General features: G+C 54.8%; 1 long non-coding RNA gene across 1 annotated transcript; it reads right to left on the bottom strand.

Annotated features, from left to right (window-relative positions):
- Window positions 1-1914: 1914 nt before the first annotated feature.
- LOC112986897 (uncharacterized) lies at window positions 1915-2693 on the bottom strand. Its single transcript, XR_003260134.2, has 2 exons — window positions 2631-2693; window positions 1915-2530 (listed from the first exon to the last, which is right to left on the bottom strand). It is a non-coding gene; the product is annotated as an uncharacterized LOC112986897 (long non-coding RNA).
- Window positions 2694-8971: the final 6278 nt, after the last annotated feature.

The following is an 8971-nucleotide window of genomic DNA, read 5'->3' as shown; positions in this document are numbered from 1 at the left end:
AGCACCGCCTGCCCAGGAACCCCCTTCGCCAAACCACCCAGACCGGTCAGGAAGGGCTGGTTCAGCTCTGGCCTTCTCCCAACCATCCCACCAGCCTCTGCGCCATTCGCAAGCTTCACCGGAAGATTAAAGATGCTGCCTAGCTCTGTACTTAATGAACGTGTCAAATTCATCCTGCTGGAAACTTGAGATGTCGACGCTGGCAAGCACAGCGGGTAATTAGCTTCTGAATTGAATAAATGGCCCACAAAAATGTGTGAGGGACAGATCCTATACCTTTGCAAATAAATAATTCAGATGCATTAATTAACATAAATGAATAATTTAGGAAGTGGGATAAGGAGGTGGGTGTGTGGCCCGGACGGGGGCTTGCGCGCAGACCCTATTTTTGGTGTGAGGTATCTTTAGCCACAGCTTACAGGGACGGTGACAGCTGATGTGAATTCCCAGATGCCATCTCCGCTTCAAACTAGCCTCCTGATACAGTCAGAAATTACTAATAGATCTCATACTTGCCGAGAGAAGAGATGTTAACCCCTTACCAAGCACATCCCGGGACCAGCAGAGCGTGGGGTCTGTGCCCCCGGGATGGGTGCCCCTGGAGCAGGGGCTGGAGGGCTGAGCTCCTGCTTTCACCCAGGCTTCCTCACCTGACGCAGCTCACCGCACCCCGACCGGCCGGCCCTGAGCCCTGCCAGCACTCGTGTCCGCTCACCAATTTCAGCCGGACTTGGTGGAGGGCAAAAGATCCCGGACCAGCCGCGCGGTGGCAGGAACGGCTGCAGGGACACCGGTGGCTCCGGCGGGCCAGCAGCCCATGCCACCCACGCAGATGACCCATGCGTGGCGCCTCGCCGAGCCGGCCACAGCACGAGCTGCCTGTTCCCCGGGAACTCGGAGGGCAGGCCGGGACGCAGGCCGGGAGCGCTGGGTGCAGGCGCTGGAAATGCAGCGCAGAGAGGCGGCCGCAGGAGCCGAGCTTGGCGCAGGGCAGGAGAGCGGCTGCAGAAGAAACCTTCCTTCTGGCCGTGCTCAGGAAGGAAACACAAGGCAGCCGGCCTTGTGACCGTGCTTGATAACCATCTCCCGCGGCTGCAGACAGAGGCCCAGTGAGGAGGCAGAAGGCCGCTGCCTCCAAAGGGCATGACCTGCCCCTGGATGGGACACGTAGGAAGGAGATCAGGTCGAGGCTATCGCAACGCATAATCCCTGGTGACCCTAAGTGCTGCCATGGAACAAATGCACGTGAGAAGTAACAGAGGGACGACCCTGTCCTGGCCACAGCCCTAAAACTTCGTCCATCTCTGGAACTGATCTTCTTAAGCCCTGGATCGTCTCAAGCTCTGGATCTTCTCTAAATGAGAGAAGATTGATGGACATTGTTTCTGCTACTGTATTTTTGTACGCTAGGACTGTTTTTGTACTCTAGGACTAAAAGGATTTCTGTGCTGAACTGCCAGGGCTACCGCTTACCAAGCAAAAGGAAAAAATTTCTCCTGGTCCCACAGGAAAGTGTCTTCACAGGGGACTTCTACTAGGATTGCAGGTCAGCACAGCGAGGAAAATCAGCATGGCACTTGGGTACCTGCTAAACAGGAGCTGTGACCCTCAGGGATTGCATCAGTCAGTAGCTAAAAGAAATTATCCAAAATTCAAAGCCTCTCAGCAGTTTCAGGTCAAGTTTGTGAACAGGGCTGAAATACCTCTGACAGGCACTGAGCTCTGAGCTGGACATGTTCTGTTTTTACATCCACACCTAAAGAAGTACCCGGGACAGGAACAAGTTGCTCAGTTGAAAGCTGTGTCTTTCAAGGGTTCATGTTAGTCCATTGCTTAGGATGAAGACTCTGCTCAGGGAGATAACTGAGATTAGATGGGAGCTGCAATTCTGCAGGAAATGGCTAAGACTAGAAATTGTTTTCTGCACCCAGGAGTAGGTTTATTCAGTACAGAACACATCCTGAGTGCTGTTTTATGTACATTACGGAATATATTACACAAACCAAAAATGCATTATGGGATCAGATAATCCATAAAACATTGTGGCAAAAATGATAGTAGTTGAAAAAAATATTCTCCTTTTTCCAGGACCTAGGGCTTGGCAAGGCTAGAGCTTGGCTAATGTATGGCCTCTTCAGTACAGGTGTGCAATTAGCCATTCAGATGCAGCTTAATTACAGCTACCTGCGAGATACAAACTGATCCCACCAGGGCAGTTATCATAACAGGATGCGCTATTTTTGTTTGTTTTGATTGCAGATTTTTGCTTACTCCGACCACTCCCAAGCCACCCCTGGCAGGGGCAGCTTGCGGCCCAAGAAAACCCCCCACCTTGCCACGTAATTATCCCATCATTTCGATGCAATGCACTTCCCTCCCTTTCCTGGACACTGACTTCCACACCTGGATCCAAGGAAAGCAGCTTTGCCTTTGGTCACGGCGCAGAAGTCCCCTTCCACTCTGCCCACTCACCCAGTACGAACATCGTGGGGAACTGTCAGTTCAGCGTCTCAGAAGCAATAGGATTTGTCTAAATGCCAGCAAAACATAGAGTATTTGCAAGTTAGGGTTTTGTACAGCAAAGCAGAATGAACCGAAATAGAAAAAAAAAACTGATCAAAATCACTTACCTGAACTGGGAGAAGAGGCATTCACGGCAGTCCCCCTCCTGCAGACTGTTTCTAGCAAGCCCAGCGATGCGGGGCTGTGGGAACGAGCCCTCTTTGCTACGGTGGTCCCGGCTCCTCGGCTGTAAAGGCTTTGCTCTGTGGTGAGCGTCGGTCCATCTGTTTAGAGATAAACTGAGAATGAGAGCAAACATTCAACACTGGCAGAAGAACAGCTCCGGAGGAAGGAGAGCTGATTCCTGCCCCTTCTGCTCTTTCAATGTTTTCAAGATACAACTTCAATTTCCCAGTGGAGGGGGAAAAAAAATATGTTTCCTTGTGTGGCCCAGCAAAGGGAAACAGCTTGGGATGAGCTGCTGTGACACCAGCCTGTTTAATGAGCTCTCCCCATGGTTTTAAACCCAGCTTGATGTTCATGGCTGAACATCATGGTGAGGATGTACAAAGCAGGAAAAAACTCAGCTTGGTGCTCCTGGCTTTGCTCCTCGTGGTTTTGCTGCAAGGGAATTTGTTTTAATTTGCACATCGCTCAGACGAGCTGCAGCTCTCCTGGGAGAAAGCCGCCCTGGCTCGGGAAGCGGCCGTGTGCTGGGCATCTCCCCGTCCTGCCGAGACGGGCCCGGCGCTGCCCGAGTCTGGGGTTCAGATAGGATGTGGGTGGTTACGCGGTGCTGCACGGAGGCCGCGGGTTTCTCAGTAAATACGCGCAGCAATTTGCATACACGGCAGTCTGGCAGCTCTGCGCGGGCAGGAAGGAAGATCAAGCGAGACCCGCAGCGCAGGAAGGGGCGAGGAGCAAACTGAAAGAGAGAAAAGCGACTCAGCTGGAACGACAGCAGCGGTGGGGTGGGGGACGCCGTAACCACCTTCCCCAGTGCTGCCCGTGGCATCGCCCATCTGTGGGTGCCCCGGCTCTGGGGGTCCCCACCTCCCGCCAGCTGCTCCGTGCCTCCCTGGAGGGGCAGGGGAAGGTCCCGTGAAACAGAGGCATACGGCTTCCATTTTCTTTCTTGAACTTCAACGTCAAGGCGGCGACAAATCAAGGCTTGGAGGGGGCCACCGCTGCCCGGGTCAGCAGGCTTGCTGGCAGCCGCGGCCCAGGCGATGGAGAGGCGCGGAGGCCGAAGGCACTCTTGCTGTGACTAGGGATGCTCTCTCCCCGCTCCTGCTCACGCGGACACCTGGAGAAGGTGGCACGAAGCCGAGGTAAGGTTTTGGTGGGGCTGCTTTGAACTCTGCTGTTTTTCTCATGGAGGGGATCGCTTGGGAGGGGTCTGGAGGGAGGGGAAGGCATCGCTTGGCACTCTAGCATGGAGAAGAGTCACTGGAGACCATTTGCTGCGACAACTGTGTGAAATGGAGTCGCTGTACTGTGCTGGGCTTATCTGCAGTGGCGTGAGGAGCTGTGCTAGAAAGGTCACAGGCACAGGCAAGAAGAGACTAATTCCCAGTGGCACCTCATGGAAATCTCCCTGGCCAAGGAGACTGGCTTGGGGCAGCCTCGTGCTCAGGTCTGAGATGCTGGTATGGGTGGGAGCTGGTGCCGTGGTGCCTGGCACTGACTTTGCTGTGGTGAAACATCCCAGCTCTTCCCAGCTGTGCTCCCAGGTGCCCTTCCTGGGTTGCCATCCCACTCCTACAGCTTGGTGAGAAGTGGAGAGGTTCAAGGAATGGTCCTAAGCGTTGGGGATGAGCATCGGCCCTCGTGGGGGCCAAGTGCTGGTCGCCAGTTCTGTCCCCTCCTGTCTGCCCCCAACTGCACGGACGAGGCATGGAGGCAGCCGCAGCCAGGCGTCCCATTTGTGGGGCTATTGCAAAGTCGCTCTGCTTTATAGCATCATCAGTTTTTGCCCCCCATGTTAATGGCATTTAGATGAATTCATTCCACTTAAAAAAAAAAAAACCAAAGAAACCCCCAATATGTAGCAAATAGCCAGGGATGAGATAACTTACATACCTGCCTGTGGCACAGTGCAAAGTTGCACTATGTTGCCTATGAGCCAGGTGCACCAAAGAAAGAGCCGGAGTCTTGGATCCGTCAGCAGTTTGGGATGGGCCTTGACATCTCCTCTGCTGAGCTGCACCCACAGTTCCTTCCCTGGGAAATAGGATCTCCAGGCCTTTTCTGAGTGCAGCCCGAGAGAACAGCAACACTGAAGTCTGAACATTTGCATCTGGTGCCTCCTGAGGCCTTTTCACTCAAAGGGATCCCCAAATCCTACGTGCAAACCACAGGCGGAGGAGTCAGGTCAAGGCACTGAAGCTTGGCGGTGCTGGCGGGGACGTGCAGCCATGCAGAGCACGCTGCAAGGGGAGGCTGTGTGCACCGGGCAGGAGGCTGGGCTGCCAACGGTGCTCCACCTCGACTGCAGTCCGTGCATTCGGCTTAATCCTGCTCTTGTTTAATCACCAAGGTCGTTAGGAAGAGCACGTATCCTATAGGCATTGGGCTGGGGGTGAGGAGCAGCTGGAGCACGGGCTGGGTGCTGTCGCCTAGGGAGACGTCACCGTCACTGCTCGCAGCGGCTGCGGTTTGACCACGGCCTGGAAGGGCTCTCCAGATCCAGACGTGCGGCATTTGGGGTCATCTGATGAGATTGCGGCGCCAAGTAGATATTGCACGGAAGTTTCTTTCTTGAGAACTCGCAGCTGGCTCGGGCGTTTCGAAGCTGCGGCTCTGCAGGGGTGCCGGCGCCTGGCCCCAGGCGCTGAGAGCCGCACCGTCCGCGGGGCAGCAGGGTCCCGCGGCTCCGTGAGCCCCCCGGCCCCTCGGAGGCTGCAGCCAGCTCTGGGGGCAGAGGGGGAGGCCGACATTCGTTACAGTGGCAGACTGGCAGCGTTTCCTTCTCGCTTTTCACACTGGTGTCCTGAGAACTGAGGTCCTGGCAAGGAACGAAGAGAGTGTTCCCAGGGAGAGCGGCTTTTCAATTAGCTGCGTACGCATACACGTTAAAGCTTGTCCTGGGGACACGACCAGCTCAGTAAATGCATCATTTTTCAGTCTGAAGCTTGTGAGGTGTAGCAGTGCCCTGTGGGATGCCTCCTCTCTGAACTTCGCTTCATTTTTTTGTCTGGTTGGAATTATCCAAAGATCGATGGTTGTTCTTCTGGCAAGATTTGCTGTTGGGGCTATTGGGATATCCAGGAGACCTTGGGGCACCTACAGCCTTTAGCACTGCCCGCTGCTGTGCGGACTCCTGGTCACGCAAGGAGAGTGACCTGGCCGCCCCAGGCTACCCAGCAGCTGCAGCCGCCTGCAGCGCATGGCGTGAGCGCGGCAGATCTCAGCTCCAGATCTTGCGGCGACACTTCGCAGTAAATGGTAGCTACAGGACAGGGGCTCCGAACACTGTCTGGGTTAAAATGGCCTCTGTAATTTTGGAGAAAGTCCTCCTGGTAAGCACAGGAGGGCCTGGCGGGAGCGTGCACCTGGGAAACTCACTCTGTAATTGCAATAATTCTGCAAGCATTAAATCCGGACCAAAAAAGCAAGACTAAAGCTTACAGTCATATGCAAGCTTAGGTGATAGGTGAATTACTTGCAAATCTGCAAGTTTCATAATTGGGTATAATGTAGAAAATACTCCATTGCTTCACTTAAACAGCGTTTTGTTAATTCTTTTCGGTTCTGCCAAAAGGTGGCAGCCTGCATCTTGAGTTAAGGATTTGCAAAAACGATCAGGTGAGAGGTATCTAATGTTGGAAACGTTGGCCTGGTTGTTTCCGTGTGCAACTCAGTGACCAAGGGCCACTGAAAGCTGGGATCAAGTCACAGCGGATACGTGGCAGAAAAGAAAAAGACCAGCGCTGCTCCGACAGCGGGTTCCTAAGGGAGACTTCCAGTCTTTCAGCTAGAGCAACTGCCACCACCCAAGCTTTCTGGCAGGCTCAAAGTTAAAGATCGCCCCAGCTAACTTGTCATGGGCATCGCCTATGGCCAGTGGCTCCCTCTGCCATCGGCCAGCCGGGAATCGCCAGTGCCGTGGGGCTCTTCTCCCTGACCTGGACCTGGGGACCTGGCTGTCATCGCATGGTCTCGGCTCGGGGAGCCATGCCAGGCCGGGCGCTGCGGGGAGGAAACCCAGCGCGCGTCAGGAAATGGTGGCAAGAGCTCGTAGGCTGGTTTCTCTCTGAGCAAATGCTGCTGCTGTGTCTGCAGGGGAGAAACCACAAAGGAGACGGGGTGCTGGGCTGTTGGGTTTGGTTCACTGGCTGGAGACAGATCTGAACGACATCGCCCCAGACCAGAGCTCTTTGATTAAGTGGCTCCATGGGCTTCCCCAGCCACGGTGGCGATGGGGCTGGGAGCAGGCGAGCACAGGAACGAGGGGTTCTGCTTGTTTCGGGGCATGTAGCTACGCTGGAACAGGCATTTCTTTGGTCCTTGAGGCACCTGGTTCATAATGCAATTAATATAAGAAGCTTTATAACATACCTACATGCTACAGATGAGCCATTTTCAGTTGTTTTCCATATGCGGAGCCCTGCAGCTGTCCAGGAGAGTAGCCAGCTCTTGCCCAACAGTTCGGTGCCTGCAAAGACTGGGCACTAAAGCAGTCCCCAGCCTGCCAGAGCCGGCCTGGCCCCCAAAGGCTCTGCAAGCCACAGCCAGCAAAGGGCTGCTCTAGGTATTAACCGGACTGCCCTGATACTTGAAGGGTACCACTCCATACTGCAGTTCCACAAACAGCATGTAAAAGGGGTGACGGTGTGTGACAGCAGCTTCGTTCGGCTGGTTGCACGCGCGGGTGCCCGAATGCCTTGCAGCTGCGGTGAGAGCCCGGCTGCATGCACCGACACCGTGGCTGCTGCAGTCTGCTTTCAAGCTGAGCAGCGGAGCCTCGGCCTGTGGTATTTTCTGACTCAGACGAGACGAGAGAACCGTGCTGCCTCTGCTGGGTGTGGGGGCAATGTATTGCTCAGCGGCAAGCAAAGTGTGGCATGCAAAGGCCCTGGAAGGAGGCACACCGCAAGGTTTGCAAGGGGCGCTGTAAAGCAGCCCCAGCGCTAACCCGGTTGGGTGTGCGTTGTGTCATCTGCCGCTGGCGGAGCTGCCCACGAGCCCCTGCATAGCTGCATGCGCGGTGACGACCACGGGTTTCTGGTTTCCAAGTGTCATAGCCTGGCACAGCTGTAGTGCTGCTGGTGGCTGCTGCGGTGGCCCTGGCTCCCAGTGTGAAGCTGGGTATGGGGAGACCCTCAGGCCTCAGTGGATTCACAGAAAACAGGAAAACGGTTCTGTCCGATGAAGGATTATTGCCATATGAAAACCAAAGCCACCTCATTACAGGAGGAAGATGTGAGCGGCTGGGGAGAGCAGCAAGGTAAACAGCCCGTTACCTCCAGTCACCCTTGTGCTGTAGCTGTCCTGGGACTGCTCCTTGCCCTTGCATCTAGCGAGTTTGTTTTGTCCTAGGTTGGCATTCAGGAACAGCCCAGTGTGCATTTACCCAAACAGAGCCAAAGATGAGCAAAGTAGTGATGATTCGATCCATTTATTTCCAGCGTTGCCATCAGGCAGTTTGAGTCTTGAACAGGAAACCGGCCAGTGACGAATGCAGCGGCTGGGCAGTAGCTGGCTGCCCGCGTCTGCCTGCGCACGTCTAGGGCCCTTCCAGCCCTGGGCTGGTGACCCTCAGGCGCTGATTTGCACAGTTAGGGACTGCACAGTTCCAGCGAGCCGTGCAAGTGGCACGTAGCAACATTCAGGAAGAGCAGTACCTGCTACCTGCATGGCACGAGTGAGGACACATGCTCGAAGCTCCATTAGGAGAAGACATCAGTGTTGACTAGAAATCCTCAGATGGAAGAATTTTCTGCTGGAAGACAGAAGCATTGTTAAAAATCAGAGCAGGACTGCGTCCCTTCTGGCAAATTTGCTGCTGTGCCCAGGGGACTGGCAGCAGAAGCCTTCATGCGCATTGCCTCCTCACTCGCCCTGGCTCGGTGGGGGACAGTCCCCATGTCCCCAGAGCCCCATGTCCTGTAGCAACCCACCAGGCAGACAGATGCTCCTGGGACTCTGACAGTGACATGGGAGTGCTCTGCTTTTGGGTGGGGTATGGGAAGGAAATGGCTGATTTTACTGCAAGATGACCAACAGAAAGAAGGTTTCTCTTTCCAAGTGTTTCTCATCATTAGTCCCCGGGAAGCTTGGAAGGGAGGCAAAGGACAAGGGAGGGAGAGGTGATGTTTGAAGTCAGGCAATGAGTCAGCCCCGCAGTCCCCCTGCACTACTCCTGGGCTGAGCTCTTACAGCTCAGCAAACATGGCAAAAAAACGTTAATGCCAAGTTCTTGCAAGCAAAATCCCCAATTTCCCTCCCTGGGGCTTGCAGATGTCAT

This window comes from Dromaius novaehollandiae, chromosome 14, assembly GCF_036370855.1.
Source record: "Dromaius novaehollandiae isolate bDroNov1 chromosome 14, bDroNov1.hap1, whole genome shotgun sequence".
NCBI classification, from domain to species: domain Eukaryota; kingdom Metazoa; phylum Chordata; class Aves; order Casuariiformes; family Dromaiidae; genus Dromaius; species Dromaius novaehollandiae.
Note: the sequence above shows the minus strand (reverse complement) of the source record. Positions and strands in the feature narration are given on the sequence as shown.